This window comes from Mesoplodon bidens, assembly GCF_964165515.1.
Source record: "Mesoplodon bidens genome assembly, chromosome: X".
NCBI classification, from domain to species: domain Eukaryota; kingdom Metazoa; phylum Chordata; class Mammalia; order Artiodactyla; family Ziphiidae; genus Mesoplodon; species Mesoplodon bidens.
Window position 1 is genome coordinate 8,509,384 of NC_138163.1, and position 18,059 is coordinate 8,527,442.

An 18,059-nucleotide genomic window follows, 5' to 3' on the forward strand; every position below is an offset into this window, starting at 1 on the left:
GCCACCAGGGAAGCCCTAGGATAATTTTTATATAAGATTTTTAGAATTTGCTCCAATTGAAGACTTCTTAAGGAAAATTATTGTAGCTGATTCTAAATCAGTGTAAGTAAAGTAGAAGAGTTAGGTACCATGAGGTTACGAATAGGATTTCCTAAAATTCCACTTGTATTGCTTCAGCAAATTTTCAGCTTTCTTCTAAAGATTTTTACTTTGGCTAGTTAGCCACATGGATAAATCTGAGAATTTTGTGGTGAGGGCAGGGAGTGGGGGGTGATTACTACCACTGATTTCTTACGATTATTGAGAAATCTTTATAATGAATTTAATGAAATTTATGGATAATTTAATGAAATACAAATAAATTTGTTTTTAAACCTTAATATTTTATAAAATTTGCTAAATCTTGATATGCATCTAAAGAGATGTAACCATAAGCTCATAGGCAAAAGCCATGAGCGTTTTCTTAAAATTAGTAACATTATTCTAAATGATGGATCTTTGATAATAAGAATTACTGTCGAGGTCTAACACATACATTTCGTTTTTAAGCAGGCTGTTTTGCGTGTAGTATTTCCCATGCATGCTTACTCTTTTCAAGTGTGCAGTATACCAGTTTACTTTTCATATAGTGGTAAGCAGTGCCATTAGATTTTCTGATGTTTTATTTCCCTTTTACAGAGAATATTTGAACAGTTAATATACTTAGGCATTTATAAATATATCCAAATTCTCAATTCAGCTTTTAGTTTGTAATATTGTGCTGCCTGAGACAATGTTATTATAGTTCCCTTAAGGACAAAGAATTTCTTTGTGGGCAGATCTTTCATGTGGGTGGTGCTGTTCTGTTGGCATTATAGTTGATGAATGTAAAAGCAACTCCATGACAAAAAATTTAAATTGATGCCATGAGAATAATACCACACACTGATTGGTTGAATTTGTCACTGTTATACTGATTGGTTTGGTATTGTGTAAATATGATGAATTTCTAAGGATCTGAACAAATGAAGAAAATCCGGTAGATATTTAGTTACTATAGGAAACAAGCAGAGACACATCTTTTAACTATGAAAGCCCAACATTAGCTATTTCTAGAAGATCTACTACATTAGGAGTCAGGCCCCCTAGATTCTACTCTAGGTCCTGCTTTTAAGAAGATGAACTGAGATAAGTCCTTTTACTTTGCTGGGATTTGATAATAACTGTGACCATGTTTTAAATGCCTTCTATCATCTCATTCTATACCTCAAACAGCTCTTTAGGATAGGCAGTATTATAGTACCCATCTTACAGATTACAAAACGGCGGCTCAGACACTTTAGGTTACCTGCTCAAGATCATAACAAGCCAGGATTTAACTTCAGGTCTGACTCTGAAGTCTATTCTTTTTTCTAGTACAGTATTCTGCCTTCTCATTTGTCATCCAGGGGACAGAAACAATAATGCCTGTCCTGCCTAACTGCCTGTTTTATAAATCTGTGTGAGTGTGCATGTGTGTGTGTGTGTGTGTGTGTGTGTGAGAGAGAGAGAGAGAGAGAGAATGAGAATGAAATGAGATGATGATTGTGGGAAAAGTGTATATTGCAAAGTGTGTCCATGTGTCATCAGACTGATTCAGAGCTGTTGATGCATTGTATGCTTTAATTATACCATCAGGCCCTTTGTCACCTTCTTTATGCCTTTTTTCTTAATGGATTAAATCATTTATTTATTTATTTATTTATTTATTTATTTATTTATTTATTTATTTATATCTTCATTGGAGTATAATTGCTTTAAAATGGTGTGTTAGTTTCTGCTTTATAACAAAGTGAATCAGTTATACATATACATATGTTCCCATATCTCTTCCCTCTTTCATCTCCCTCCCTCCCACCCTCCCTATCCCACCCCTCTAGGTGGTCACAAAGCACTGAGCTGATCTCCCTGTGCTATGTGGCTGCTTCCCACTAGCTATCTATTTTACATTTGGTAGTGTATATATGTCCATGCCACTCTCTCACTTTGTCACAGCTTACCCTTCCCCCTCCCCATATCCTCAAGTCCATTCTCTAGTAGGTCTGTGTCTTTATTCCCATCTTACCCCTAGGTTCTTCATGACATTCCTTTTTCTTAGATTCCATATATATGTGTTAGCATACGGTATTCGTCTTTCTCTTTCTGACTTACTTCACTCTGTATGACAGACTCTAAGTCCATCCACCTCATTACAGATAGCTCAATTTCATTTCTTTTTATGGCTGAGTAATATTCCATTGTATATATGTGCCACATATTCTTTATGCATTCATCTGATGATGGACACTTAGGTTGTTTCCATCTCCTGGCTACTGTAAATAGAGCTGCAATGAACATTTTGGTCCATGACTATTTTGGAATTATGGTTTTCTCAGGGTATATGCCTAGTAGTGGGATTGCTGGGTCATATGGTAGTTCTACTTGTAGTTTTTTAAAGAACCTCCTTACTGTTCTCCATAGTGGCTGTACCAATTCACATTCCCACCAGCAGTGCAAGAGTGTTCCCTTTTTTCCACACCCTCTCCAGCATTTATTGTTTCTAGATTTCTTGATGATGGCCATTCTGACTGGTGTGAGATGATATCTCACTGTAGTTTTGATTTGCATTCCTCTAATGATTAATGATGTTGAGCATTCTTTCATGTGTTTGCTGGCAGTCTGTATATCTTCTTTGGGGAAAGGTCTATTTAGGTCTTCCACCCAATTTTGGATTGGGTTGTTTGTTTTTTTGTTATTGAGCTGTATGAGCTGCTTGTAAATTTTGGAGATTAACCCTTTGACAGTTGCTTCATATGCAAATATTTTCTCCCATTCTGAGGGTTGTCTTTTGGTCTTGTTTATGGGTTCCTTTGCTGTGCAAAAGCTTTGAAGTTTCATTACGTCCCATTTGTTTATTTTTGTTTTTATTTCCATTTCTCTAGGAGGTGGGCCAAAAAGGATCTTGCTGTGATTTATGTCAAAGAGTGTTCTGCCTATGTTTTCCTCTAAGAGTTTGATAGTGTCTGGCCTTACATTTAGGTCTTTAATCCATTTTGAGCTAATTTTTGTGTATGGTGTTAGGGAGTGATCTAATCTCATACTTTTACATGTCCCTATCCAGTTTTCCCAGCACCACTTATTGAAGAGACTGTCCTTTCTCCACTGTACATTCCTGCCTCCTTTATCAAAGATAAGTTGACCATATGTGCGTGGGTTTATCTCTGGGCTTTCTATCCTGTTCCACTGATCTATATTTCTGTTTTTGTGCCAGCACCATACTGTCTTGATTACTGTACCTTTGTAGTATAGCCTGAAGTCAGGGAGCCTGATTCCTCCAGCTCCGTTTTTCATTCTCAAGATTGCTTTGGCTATTCGGGGTCTTTTGTGTTTCCATACAAATTGTGAAATTTTTTTGTTCTAGTTCTGTGAAAAATGCCATTGGTAGTTTGATAGGAATTGCATTGAATCTGTAGATTGCTTTGGGTAGTAGACTCATTTTCACAATGTTGATTCTTCCAATCCAAGAACATGGTATATCTCTCCATCTATTTGTATCATCTTTAATTTCTTTCATCAGTGTCTTATAATTTTCTGCATAGAGGTCTTTTGTCTCCTTAGGTTTATTCCTAGATATTTTATTCTTTTTGTTGCAATGGTAAATGGGGGTGTTTTCTTGATTTCACATTCAGATTTTTCATCATTAGTGTATAGGAATGCAAGAGATTTCTGTGCATTAATTTTGTATCCTGCTACTTTACCAAATTCATTGATTACCTCTAGTAGTTTTCTGGTAGCATCTTTAGGATTCTTTATGTATAGTATCATGTCATCTGCAAACAGTGACAGCTTTACTTCTTTTCCGATTTGGATTCCTTTTATTTCCTTTTCTTCTCTGATTGCCGTGGCGAAAACTTCCAAAACTATGTTGAATAAGAGTGGTGAGAGTGGGCAACCTTGTCTTGTTCCTGATCTTAGTGGAAATGGTTTCAGTTTTTCACCATTGAGGATGATGTTGGCTGTGGGTTTGTCATATATGGCCTTTATTATGTTGAGGAAAGTTACCTCTATGCCTACTTTCTGGAGGGTTTTTATCATAAATGGGCGTTGAATTTTGTCAAAAGCCTTCTCTGCATCTATTGAGATGACCATATGGCTTTTCTCCTTCAATTTGTTAATATGGTGTATCACATTGATTCTTTTGCCTATATTGAGGAATCGTTGCATTCCTGGAATAAACCCCACTTGATCTTGGTGTACCATCCTTTTAAAGTGCTGTTGAATTCTGTTTGCTAGTATTTTGTTGAGGATTTTTGCATCTATGTTCATCAGTGATATTGGCCTGTAGTTTTCTTTCTTTGTGACATCCTTGTCTGGTTTTGGTATCAGGGTGATGGTGGCCTCGTAGAATGAGTTTGGGAGTGTTCCTCCCTCTGCTATAATTTGGAAGTGTTTGAGCAGGATAGGTGTTAGCTCTTCCCTAAATGTTTGATAGAATTCGCCTTTGAAGCCATCTGGTCCTGGGCTTTTGTTTGTGGGAAGATTTTTAATCACAGTTTCAATTTCAGTGCTTTTGATTGGTCTGTTCATATTTTCTATTTCTTCCTGATTCAGTCTTGGCAGGTTGTGCATTTCTAAGAATTTGTTCATTTTTTCCAGGTTGTCCATTTTATTGGCATAGAGTTGCTTGTAGTAATCTCTCACGATCTTTTGTATTTCTGCAGTGTCACTTGTTACTTCTTTTTCATTTCTAATTCTATTGATTTGAGTCTTCTCCTTGTTTTTCTTGATGAGTCTCCCTGATGGTTTATCAGTTTTGTTTATCTTCTCAAAGAACCAGCTTTTAGTTTTATTGATCTTTGTTCTCGTTTCCTTCATTTCTTTTTCATTTATTTTTAATCTGATCTTTATGATTTCTTTCCTTCTGCTAACTTTGGGGTTTTCTTGTTCTTCTTTCTCTAATTGCTTTAGGTGCAAAGTTAGGTTGTTTATTCGAGATGTTTCCTGTTTCTTAAGGTGGGATTGTATTGCTATAAACTTCCCTCTTAGAAGTGCTTTTGCCACATCCCATAGGTTTTGGGTCATCGTGTCTCCATTGTCATTTGTTTATAGGTATTTTTTATTTTTTGATTTCCTCTTTGATTTCTTCAGTGATCACTTCATTATTAAGTAGTGTATTCTTTAGCCTCCATGTGTTTGTATTTTTTACAGATCTTCTCCTGTGATTGATATCTAGTCTCATAGCATTGTGGTTGGGAAAGATACTTGATATAATTTCAATTTTCTTAAATTTACCAAGGCTTGATTTATTACCCAAGATATGATCTATCCTTGAGAATGTTCCATGAGCACTAGAGAAAAATGTGTATTCTGTTGTTTTTGGATTGAATGTCCTATAAATATCAGTTAAGTCCATCTTGTTTAATTTATCATTTAAAGCTTGTGTTTCCTTATTTATTTCCATTTTGGATGATCTGTCCATTGGTGAAAGTGGGGTGTTAAAGTCCCCTAATATGAATGTGTTACTGTCGATTTCCCCTTTTATGGCTCTTAGTATTTGCCTTATGTATTGAGGTGCTCCTATATTGGGTGCATAAATATTTACAATTGTTATATCTTCTTCTTGGATCAGTCCCTTGATCATTATATAGTGTCCTTCTTTGTCTCTTCTAATAGTCTTTATTTTAAAGTCTATTTTGTCTGATATGACAAATGTGACTCCAGCTTTCTTTTGGTTTCCATTTGCAAGGAATATCTTTTTCCGTCCCCTCACTTTCAGTCCCTATGTGTCTCTAGGTCTGAAGTGGGTCTCTCGTAGACAGCATATATATGGGTCTTGTTTTTGTATCCATTCACCCAGTCTGTGTCTTTTGCTGGGACTATTTAGTCCATTTATATTTAAGGTAATTATCAATATGTATGCTCCTATTCCCATTTTCTTAATTGTTTTGGGTTTGTTATTGTAAATTTTTTCCTTCTGTTGTGTTTCTTGCCTAGAGAAGATCCTTTAGCATTTGTTGTAAAGCTGCTTTGGTGGTGCTGAACTCTCTCAGCTTTTGCTTGTCTGTAAGGTTTTAATTTCTCCATGAAATCTGAATGAGATCCTTGCTGGGTAGAGTAATCTTGGTTGTAGGTTTTTCTCCTTCATCACTTTAAATATGTCTTGCCACTCCCTTCTGGCTTGCAGAGTTTCTGCTGAAAGATCAGCTGTTAACCTTATGGGGATTCCCTTGTGTGTTATTTGTTGTTTTTCCCTTGCTGCTTTTAATATGTTTTCTTTGTATTTAATTTTTTACAGTTTGATTAATATGTGTCTTTGCATGTTTCTCCTTGGATTAATCCTGTATGGGACTCTCTGTGCTTCCTGGACTTGATTAACTATTTCCTTTCCCATATTAGGGAAGTTTTCAACTATAATCTCTTCAAATATTTTCTCATTTCCTTTGTTTTTCTCTTCTTCTTCTGGAGCCCCTATAATTTGAATGTTGATGCGTTTAATATTGTCCCAGAGGTCTCTGAGACTGTCCTCAGTTCTTTTCATTGTTTTTTCTTTATTCTGCTCTGCAGTAGTTATTTCCACTATTTTATCTTCCAGGTCACTTATCCGTTCTTCTGCCTCAGTTATTCTGCTATTGATCCCATCTAGAGTATTTTTTATTTCATTTATTGTGTTGTTCATTGTTGCTTGTTTCATCTTTAGTTCTTCTAGGTCCTTGTTAAATGTTTCTTGCATTTTCTCTACTCTATTTCCAAGATTTTGGATCATCTTTACTACCTTTATTCTGAATTCTTTTTCAGGTAGACTGCCTATTTCCTCTTTGTTTGTTAGTTCTGGTGGGTTTTTATCTTGCTCCTTCACCTGCTGTGTGTTTTTCTGTCTTCTCATTTTGCTTATCTTACTGTGTTTGGTGTCTCCTTTTTGCAGGCTGCAGGTTCGTAGTTCCTGTTGTTTTTGGTGTCTGTCCCCAGTGGCTAAAGTTAGTTCTGTGGGTTGTGTAGGCTTCCTGGTGGAGGGGACTACTGCCTGTGTTTTGGTGGATGAGGCTGGATCTTGTCTTTCTGGTGGGCAGGTCCACGTCTGGTGGCGTGTTTTGGGGTGTCTGTGGCCTTATGATATTTCGGCAGGTTCTCTGCTAATGGGTGGGGTTGTGTTCCTTTCTTGGTAGTTGTTTGGCATAAGGTATCCAGCACTGTAGCTTTCTGGTCATTTAGTGGAGCTGGGTCTTGGTGTTGAGATGGAGATCTCTGGGAGATTTTCGCCGTTTGATAATTACATGGAGGTGGGAGGTCTCTTGTGGACCAGTGTCCTGAAGTTGGCTCTCCCACTTCAGAGGCACAGCACTGACTCCTGGCTGCAGCACCAAGAGCCTTTCATCGACACGGCTCAGAATAAAAGGGAGAAAAAGTAGAATGAAAGAGAGAAAGAGAGGCAGAGAGAAGGAGAGGAAGAGAGAAACAGGGAGAGAGAGAGAGAGGGAGGGAGGGAGGAAGGAAGGAAGGAAGAAAGGAAGAAAGAGAGAGAGGAAGGAAGAAGATAGAAAGAAAGAGGATAAAAGAAAATAAAATAAAGTAAGGTAAAATAAAATAAACTCATTAAAATAAAAAAATAATTATTAAGAAAAAAATTTTTTAAAGTGAAACGAAAACAGACGGATAGAACCCTAGGACAAATGGTGAAAGTAAAGCTATACAGACAAAATTTCACACAGAAGCATAAACATACACACTCACAAAAAGAGGAAAATGGGAAAAAAATAATAAATCTTGCTCTCAAAGTCCACCTCCTCAATTTGCGATGATTCGTTCTGTATTCAGGTATTCCACAGATGCAGTGTACACCCAGTTGATATTGGAGATTTAATCCGCTGCTCCTGAGGCTGCTGGGAGAGATTTCCCTTTCTCTTCTTTGTTCGCACAGCTCCCGGGGTTCAGCTTTGGATTTGGCCCCGCCTCTAAGTATAGGTCGCCAGAGGGCGTCTGTTCTTCACTCAGGACGGGGTTAAAGGAGCAGCTGCTTCGGGGGCTCTGGCTTACTCAGGCCGGGGGGTAGGGAGGGGCACGGAGGCGGGGCGAGCCTGCGGCCGCAGAGGCCAGCATGACGTTGCACCAGCCCGAGGTGCGCTGTGCATTCTCCCGGGGAATTTGTCCCTGGATCACGGGACCCTGGCAGTGGCGGGCTGCACAGGCTCCCTGAAGGGAGGTGTGGATAGTGACCTGTGCTTGCACACAGGCTTCTTGGTGGTGGCAGCAGCAGCCTTAGCGTCTCATGCCCGTCTCTGGGATCCGTGCTGATAGCCGCGGCTCACGCCTGTCTCTGAAGCTCCTTTAAGCAGCGCTGTTAATCCCCTCTCCTCGTGCACCAGGAAACAAAGAGGTAAGAAAAATTCTCTTGCCTTTTCAGCAGCTCCAGACTTTTCCTGGACTCCCTCCTGGCTAGACGTGGCGTACTAACCCCTTCAGGCTGTGTTCACACTGCCAGTCCTCTCCCTGCCCTCAGACCGAAGCCCGAGCCTCAGCTCCCAGCCCCTGCCCGTCCCGGCAGGTGAGCAGACAAGCCTCTCGGGCTGGTGAGTGCCAGTCGGCAGCGATCCTCTGTGCCGGAGTCTCTCTGCTTTGCCCTCCGCACCGCTGTTGCTGCGCTCTCCTCCGTGGCTCCGAAGCTGCCCCCCTCTGCCACCTGCAGTCTCCGCCAGTGAAGGGGCTTCTAGGGTGTGGAAACGTTTCCTCCTTCACGGCTCCCTCCCATTGTGCAGGTCCCGTTCCTATTCTCTTGTCTCTGCTTTTTCTTTTTTCTTTTGCCCTACCCAGCTACGTTGGGAGTTTCTTCCCTGGGAGGTCTGAGGTCTTCTGCCAGCGTTCAGTGCTTGTTCTATAGGAGCAGTTCCACGTGTAGATGTATTTCTGATGTATCTGTGGGAGGAAGGTGATCTCCACGTCTTACTCTTCCGACGTCTTGAAGTTCCCTCCAGTCTATTTTAGAACGTTTTCAACACCTCAAAAAGAAACCGTCGTATCCTTTAGCTATTAATCCCCTGTGCTCCCAACAACTTCTGCCTCAGCCTTAAGTAATTATTGATCTATTTTGTATCTATAGATTTGCCTGTTCTGAGCATTTCATATGAATAGAGTCACATAATATGTGGTCTTTTGTGACTGACTTCTTTCACTTAGCATAATGTTTTTAAGGTTCAGCCATATTGTAGCATATATTAGTTCTTCATTCCTTTTGATGTCTGAATAATATTCTGTTGTATGGATTTGCCACATTTTGTTTGTCCACTCATCAGTTGATGGGCATTTGAGTTGTTTCCATCTTTGGGTATTATGAATATTGCTGCTATGAATATTTATGTACAACCTTTTGTATGGACATCTATTTTCATTTATCTTGGGGATATACCTACAAGTAGGTCATACAGTAACACTGTTTCACCCTCTGAGAAACAACAAACTTTTCCAAAGCAGCTATACCATTTTACATTCTCATTAACAGTGTATGATGGTTCTGATTTCTCTAAATCCCTACCAACAGTTATGATTATCTGACTTTTTGATTCTAGCCATCCGAATGGGTATGAAATGGTATCTTTCTGTGCTTTTGATCTGTGTTTTCCTGATGAATAATGATGTCAAGCATCTCTAATGTGCTTGCTGGCCATTTGTATATCTTCCTTGCAGAAATGTCTATTTAGATCTTCTGCCCATTTTAAAAGTTGGGTTATTTACCTTCTTATCACAGGCATGTAAGAGTTCTTTATATATTCTGGATAAAATCCCTTATCAGATACACGATTTACAAATATTTTCTCCCATTCTGTAGGTTGTTGTGCTATATTCTGTACATGAATTATTTGAGTTGATCTTTGCAACAGCTGTATGAGATATTACCCTTCTATTTTTTTTTAGAGATCAGAAAACAGGCTCAGAGTGGTTAAGCACCTATCCTAACTCACAATGCTAGCATGGGATGGTTCCAGGATTTGTGCTTAGATCTCTATTGGAAATTCAGTTAAAGTCCTCCATCCTCTTGCCTTGATGCTCATATATACGGTTTGTATTTGATGAAAGAAATTGAATCTTAGGATTGTATTGCCCTGTCTATTCTTCACTCCTAGACATTCCAGGGGATAAACACTGAAAATGAAAACACTTTGGCAGTACTCCTCAAATTGATTCTCTGGGGACCATGCTGATTCCCAGCAGGAAGGTGTAGCCACAAGGCTCCTGAGGTTGGTTGAATTGATGTTCTGAGCCTGGATTTATAAGCATGGGGAATTGTTCTTTTAAAAGACAATGACAAAGAGAACCCTTCTAATGTGATGAGATCCCTGGAGTTTTAGCAGGTGAATTTACGTAGGAAATACAACTCCAAGTACTTCCTCCTGTAGAGAGATGTTAGGCAAAAGAAGCTTAATTTCCTTTCTTCCATTTCTTGTCCACCTGCCATTTAGGAAGCCTAAGTAAATACATTCCTGTATTGGGATAATACCACTTCCCCTTGGCCTTCCATCTTCCCCAGCTTTGGCTTTGCAGGTGCCCAGTAAGTGTTGGTGCTTGCATCTGGGCCACATCTGTGCAGGCATCTTGGGTTGTCCAAGAATAGTGCATGGCTCCATAAGCCTATAGTAGCAACCCTCTGACATTAGAATTTGCTGTTGACATTTTTCATACACACTCACACTCGTAAGCAAACACACTCCTTTCCTTTCAGACCTACCCTCTTAGATGTCCTTACTAGTCTATCTTTGAAATGCTGGCTCATCATACAGGATACATGATATTTAGAGGAAACAGGTTTCAATGGTGTTTCTGGATTCTTCTTAGTTCTAGGTCAGCCTAGATTAAGCAATCTGTAGTCTGGAGGGCTTTACTCACCTCCCAATCTGCCATGCAGTCACAAGGTCCATCTTGTCTTATCACTTTTACTTAAGTCACCACCCTGCAGATTATCCATCATTAACTAGACCCTTATTCATGTATTGCTCTGCACTTGACAGAATTGGACCCAACTCTCTCCCCAACTTCATGAGCGCTTCTTTCCTGCCCTCTGTAACTCATAGTCTATCATTAAGAAACTCCCCAGTAGCTTCAAGTTGTTCTCTCCGTGTTCCCTTAATCTCTGTTTTATGACTGGAATATGGCTGTGCCTTGAGGAGATCACTTCCCCTGCAGTCCTCTTGAGCAAACGTTAGTTTTCCTCACATACCCCAAGGAGTCGACTCATTGTCACTTTCAAACCATTTCTGCTCCTTTCTCTTTCAAAATTCAGAGCTCATTTGTAGTTCTTGCTATTAGATAATATCATGTGCTATGCCATCTATTTCTTTACCTTCATTCATTAGACACTTTCCTGATCTTCTTCTCCACTTTTAGTACTGCCACCATCTTGGCAACTTCAACATCTGTCATCTATGTGGATATTCATCCAGCATTTTTGGCTTTGCAAATCTTTCATGCCCTCAATTCCAATGGTATTTTTCTTCCATCATACTTAAGCCACTCACTCTAATGCTCATGCACTAGACATTGACATTCTCAAAAATTACAGCAACTCTGAAATCCTGATTTTAAAACATACATCTCTTGGGCTACAACTGATTATTCTTCCTAGCAAAATACCTCTCTCTCATGCAGGAATACACACCTACACACACCCAACTCTAAAAATTCTTCAATTTTGAACTCCAGTCTGTGAATTCTACTACTTTTCAGCATCAGCCACATTTCTCTTTTCGCATTTCCTCATTGCTTACCAATTTATCATTAGTATCACTTACTTTCATAAACCTTCATCTCCCTACTCACTTTCCCACCCTAGTACTTCCCTGGCAAAACCACAACCCTTGTTAAATTTAGCTATCTACCTGCTTTGTTCCTATATACAAGTGATGGATGTTGCTGTAGAAATTTACAAGACAAAGCTAACTGATCTCACCTTAAATTCTTGACCACATATCTTAAATGATCAATCCTTCCATATTATACACCCATTTCCATTATACAAAATGAATATCCAATACTTTATCTTCCCCTCAATTTCTCAAAACCCTACCCTCTCTCTTGTTATTTTATGCCCTTATCTCATCCTTCCCTGAGAAAACTGAAGAGTCAAGAGAAAATTCTTTTATATCTTCCCCAACAAATCTACCATCTTACCTGCATTTGTAATCATACCATAATCGTTTCCTTCTCCACTGTAAAATCTATAAATATTACTCGTTCTCATGGAAAGCCAATATTTCCACATTTGCTACCGATCCCATCTACTAGTGCTCTGAATACCCCTCTTGCTTTCTCAATATTTTTTCTTCTGCAATTATCCCTTTGGTTTTTTATGTCATCAGTTTCATTCAGTCATTTATATTGGCTAGATGCGTTCTAGAATCTACCCTCTTAAAAATACACTCTCTTAATACCAAATCCCCCTCCAGCTATAGTCCCATATTTCTCCTCCCCTTAGCACCAAAACTCGCAAAAGAAATTGTCTATCCGCCCCTCACTTTCTGATCTCACATTTTCTCCTTAATACACATCCAGGTTTATATTAAAATATTTTCCACTCTTTCAATTTCCTTCTTATCAAATTTACCAATGACCTCTCTACTAACAAGTTCAATCATCGTTTGTCTGTCCCTATATTACCTGTAAAAGGTATTTAATAAAGTTGACCATTTTTTACTTCTTGAAACGTTATTTGCCCTTTGCTTTTGTGTTGCTCAATTCACCGGTGTTTTGTTGTTGTTGTTCCCTCCTTTTCAACTCTTTTCATTATATACCTAGGAGTAGAGTTACTGGGTAATATGGCAAGTGTATGTTTAACTTGTTGAGTAACTGCCAAAATGTTTTCCACAGAGGCTGTATCATTTTATGTTCCCACCAGACGTGTATGAGTGTTTCAATTTCTCTACATCCTTGTCAATACTTGTTATTTTCTTTTTAAAAAAGTTATAGCCTTCCTAGTGGGTATGAAGTGGCATCTCATCGTGGTTTTGATTTGCATTTCCCTAACGACTAATGGTATTGAGCATATTTTCATATGTTTGTTGGCTATTTGTATATCTTCATTAGCACAATGTCTATTTAAGTCCTTTACCTGATTTTCAGTTGGGTTGTTTGTATTTTTGTTGTTGAGTTGTAAGAGTTCTTTCTGTATTCTGGATACTACACTTTTATTAAATATATGATTTGCCAGGATCTTTCTTTGGTGTGCCTTTTTGCTTTCTTCATGGTATTTTTTTGCAGAAGAAAACATTTTAAAATTTTGATGTAGTCCAATTTACTCTTTCTTTGTTGCTTGTGCTTTTTGTGTCATATCTAGGAAACCATTGCTTAACCAAGTTCTATATGTTTTTGATCCCCATAACTGACCAAAAAAGTTGAAACCCATTCATTCAACAGAAATATTCTTGGCCACCTACTATGTGCCAGGCTCTACTGTAAATACTGGGGAGAGTGATGAACAAGATGGTGGAGACAGAGATTGCTAGCTTATCTCCAACATTTAAGTTCTCCTCTTCTACCAGGTAGACTACATTTCTCATTTTCTCTTGTAGTTAGATGTGGCTATGTGAGTTTTTCCCAATGAAATGTGAGCAGGAGTAATGCATACCCCTTTTGAGCCTGGCCCATAAATATTCCCATGTGCCCTCCTATATGCTCTTTTCTGCTTCTGCAATTGGAATGGAGATGTCCTGGCAGAAATGACAGAAACCGCTCTTTTGCCACTTATCTCAATAGGGTTGTGACGAGGATTAACTATGTATATGGATATTTAGCATAATTCCTACATAGAGTTAGTAGTCAATAAATGTTAGTTTCTGTAATTATTATTACAGTCTTTGGATGCTACAGTAGTCACCCAGGATGGGAAACATGTTAGAAACCCCTCATAATTCAGCAGATAGTACAATGAAGTCTGCTCTTTTGTGACCAGTGTGTCCGACCTCCTGAGGCTAGCAGTCTTTTCTCTTTCTACACAGTTTCTCTGTGATGAACCAAGATAATTCTAAGCCACCTTAAATAATATTTAAAGGACCATAATTTGGGAAATACGAATCTAGTGAAACGTAGTTTAACTGAAAACAATATAAGTGCGGTTATAATGGTTATGAGAATTGTAAACTGTGCTAAACACCTTGCATTTACACAACATTATTCTATAAAAGAGCCCTACCACTGCCTCTTCCCCTGCTTACCTAGATCTGATAAGAAAGCTCAGGTACTCTCTCTTCTGTGGGCCAGGAGGAAGTTCAGACTGTGCAAAACCTGACCTGTGTGTGGGAACACTCCAGCGTCATCCCCTCACCACCATAAAAGCCAAGCCAATCTCCTTCTTCTGCTCTCTTAAGCCATTCTTGAACCTGCTTGAGAGCCTTCCCTGCTCTCCCCAGAAAGCCTCCTTATGTAGTAAAGTTTTTCATACTCTCTAGGTGTATGTGTTATCAGTCTCAACATCCAAACCGAATTTGGGTTGAAGGATCCATCCTGTCTCTGTGGTGTGATTACAACAACTGGCCCTGTGAGCAGGACATCAAGGTGCTATCCCTTACCACCAGGGGTCTTTCTTCTCTTGCTTTGGCTTTCTAACTGGCTCTGCTGTATGCTGGTGAACAGGCACTTGGGCTACTGCCTGCTGGCTAGCTTGTGCTTTGAACTTGCTTCTTTGTGCTGCATTTGTTAGTCCTACTGAGTGTCTGCTGAAGCTTTGACCAACATAAGTCAGTTTAGCCACTTGGCATATAGTGAAAGGATTCTTGGATTGGGACCTTCCTTAAAGCAGTCCTGAATCCTGTGTCTCAACCTGGACCTATTTGTGATTCTCAGGTTGAATCACGTGTTTCAATTCCAAACTAAGGTGCGACTGATACTAACCTCAAAGAAATGACTCTTACCATGTGAACACTGGTTGTGTCTCAACCACATGTTGGCCCCCTTTCTATATAGAGCTCAGGAGAAAGACTGACAGTCTGTTCAATATACAGGTCCATTGGATGGTCACTCGTGTGGAGGAAGAGCCGTTAACTATGTGGGAGGCTGAGGTCATACTTCTAAAAGTAAATGACTCACTAGTACCTTACAAAATGCTTCTGCTGCTGCCCCTGTGCCTCTGTCATAAATAAAAATGATCCTGATCCTCAGACCTCAAGAGAAAAACATTTGTGTCACCTCTGTGACAAAGCCAAGAGATTAGTTCAACCATTGCCACGGGGAAGTCCATAACACTGATGGTACTGAGTTGATTTGAGGTTCTCTGGAAGAGGAAATTTATAAAAACTTTTACCTATAAGAGCAATAACATCTGCAGACCTAATGTAAAAGACAAAACACAAGACCCCAAACTGTCAAAGTCTTCAAAAACAAGAAGTCTAAAAAACTGTCACAGCCAAGAGGAGCCTAAGAAGTTATAACATGGAATGACTAAATTGAATGTAGAATCTTGGTTGGGATCCTGGGACAGAAGAAGAACATTAGGTAAAAAATAAGGCAATCTGGGGCTTCCACGGTGGCACAGTGGTTGAGAATCTGCCTGATGATGCAGGGGACACGGGTTCGAGCCCTGATCTGGGAAGATCCCACATGCCGCAGAGCAACTAGGCCCGTGAGCCACAGCCTCTGAGCCTGCGCATCTGGAGCCTGTTCTCTGCAACAAGAGAGGCCGCGACAGTGAGAGGCCTGCCCACCACGATGAAGAGTGGCCCCTGCTTGCCACAACTAGGGAAAGCCCACGCACAGAAACGAAGACCCAACACAGCCAAAAATAAAAATAAATTAATTAAAAGAAGGCTCAACATTTAAAAAAAAAGGAAATCTGATGAAGTACAGACTTTAGTTAATAATACTGTTTCAGTGTTGGTTCACTAAGTTGAACAATTGTACCATACTAAGGTACAATGTTAAGAAGGGAAATTTGTTGTGGAGTGTATGAATATGATCTTCACAATTACTCTGTAAATCTAAAACTGTTCTAAAATAAAAAGTTTTTAAAAACCACACAATACCAGGTGATGAGATCTGGGAGACAACAGAATTAAACACTGAATGGGGGTGGCCATGTGGAATGGTTTGGAGGGAACACCTTCTCCCTAACATGTGCACCACAAGGATTGAACCAGAGAAGATGAGGAAGAGTGGAAGGTCAATTTGGGAAGGCTCTTTACTGGGTGTTGAGGAAGCACTCCCTTTCTCTAACCAGAGCACCTAGACTCCTCTGCACCCCCCCCTCCCCCCACGTATCTTCAAGGGTAGTGCTTTGTGATGTCACAGCCACCCCAGCGCTACCATTGGCTGACCAATCAAAGCTGATGGGTGTGGCTCTTCATTGTCCTGGCAGGGTATATATAGAGAGGCCAGGAGCCTTGGAGTAGAGCACACTGTTGCTACTGACATGGCAGAGGAAACTACAGTCCCCCAGGAGCCTAACCGTGATGCACGGACAAACACCGAGAGGTCAGAGCAACAAACACCAGGGGGCCAACGCAGAAGGGAGAGGATGAATTCTCCACTCCAGGGCTCTAAGATGGAGGAGGTCAGATTACCCGACTCACGTGCCTCCTCTTCATCCCCCACCCAAGACTTACCCAGCCCTTCCCTGGCACAAACCCCTTCTCAATCCACACCCATTCTCTCAAAGTTCTCCTTCCCATCCTCTTTCCCCAAATCAATATCTTTCTGTATCACTTTGTTTTCCGACCAGATTCAGGAGGTGGTCGAGTTAACAAAATCAGTCCGTCGTCAGAATTCGGGAAGAGGTTCTACACAGAAGAAGTCAAAGATGCTAGCATTCTACTGCTGGCGGAGTACAACAATGACTAAAGAGCCAGAGGAGGATGAAAACGTCCCAGAGGGCTCTTCCAGCAGTTCATAAAGTGCTGCCCTGGGTCTATCAGGTGACTGAGACCTTGCTGCCTCTGTTGTCTCTCCAGAGAAAGCACTGGAGACATGGTCACCTGTGTAGAGACCAAATAAAAAAGCCCTCAGCTATTGATGTACAAGCTGTTGTAGAAAGATGTGTGTGTATCTCTGTCTGTTCTTCGGTGATGGGGACTGAAGGAAGGCAGGAAGGGGCAGGCGTGTGAGAAGGGAGGGAGGTAGTATCCTGCCAGTTTGGGGCCCAGACCAGCCAGTCCATAGTTAGCCAGACAGTGGGAATAAGGACTGGGTGAGGACTGAGCTCTGAAGACAGATTTCTTCCTGAACACTTTATCCTGCTGGTGAGGAGGAAAAGGACTTGGTGTTTCCGTGTGTGTTTGGGAGGTCCCAGATGGGGAGAGGGGTGCTGTATGGGTGGTGGCAGTGTGTGTCATAATCTGATTCCACTTTTGATGTTTGACAATTGACAGTTTTGAAGCCTCATTAATTACCCTTCCCCTTCTGGCCCACATCTGGCCCACACTTTATGTCCACCTACTCCCAGCCAGGGAGTAGGTGAACATGAACTAGAAACAGATATGCCTAACCTGAACCATCTGAATTATTTCCGTGCCTAACTTTTCCATAGCCAAGACATCCATTACCCTAAAATATCCTCTAGTGCACGTGGAGAACCTGACCCAATAAGTAATAAAGTTAAGTCTCTGGCCCTTATAATCAGCTTGAAAACTATGGGACCCTATGGACCTTTCCCCCTAGTTAAAATACTACCTTTCACCTCAGTGTTTAAGAAAAGGTTCAATCTAAATGAAAGCACGGTTTTCACAGATTGAAACCCATTATATAAGACCTATTTAGAGAAGGTGTGGTTATCCCCACTTCTGCTGCATTTAACAGCCAAGTTTTACTTGTTCTTAAACCCGGCAAAAGAGGACCGGTGCCTCAGTGTGAATTCGTACCCTTGGCGTCATGGCCCCACCCACTAGGGCTCCATATATATTATTGAAATGACTGATTCCACCCAATAATAATAAGTAACTGGTAAATACTTTGTCGTTATAGCAAAGTATTTGGCTAGCATGTTCTATTCAGTGCCTATTTCAACAACCTCTCAGCTGCAGTTAACCTTCACCTTTAAAGGGACACAATACACCTTCACCTGGGTACTCAATGGGCTCAGTCTCCACGCCTGCCAT

The 18,059-nt window shown here is 40.3% G+C and overlaps 1 long non-coding RNA gene across 2 annotated transcripts in view; it reads left to right on the forward strand.

The window, feature by feature from the left end:
* The window catches only part of LOC308608457, a 102,318-nt gene extending 84,882 nt beyond the window's left edge, over positions 1-17,436 (forward strand). The window contains exons 4-5 of one of the 2 annotated variants that reach the window (XR_014014165.1): positions 14,424-14,529; positions 16,325-16,409. This is a non-coding gene — a long non-coding RNA (uncharacterized lncRNA). Of the gene's footprint in view, positions 1-14,423; positions 14,530-16,324; positions 16,410-16,687 lie in introns of those variants that run through there. The other variant, XR_014014166.1, reaches the window with a different exon arrangement.
* The last annotated feature ends 623 nt before the right edge of the window (positions 17,437-18,059 follow it).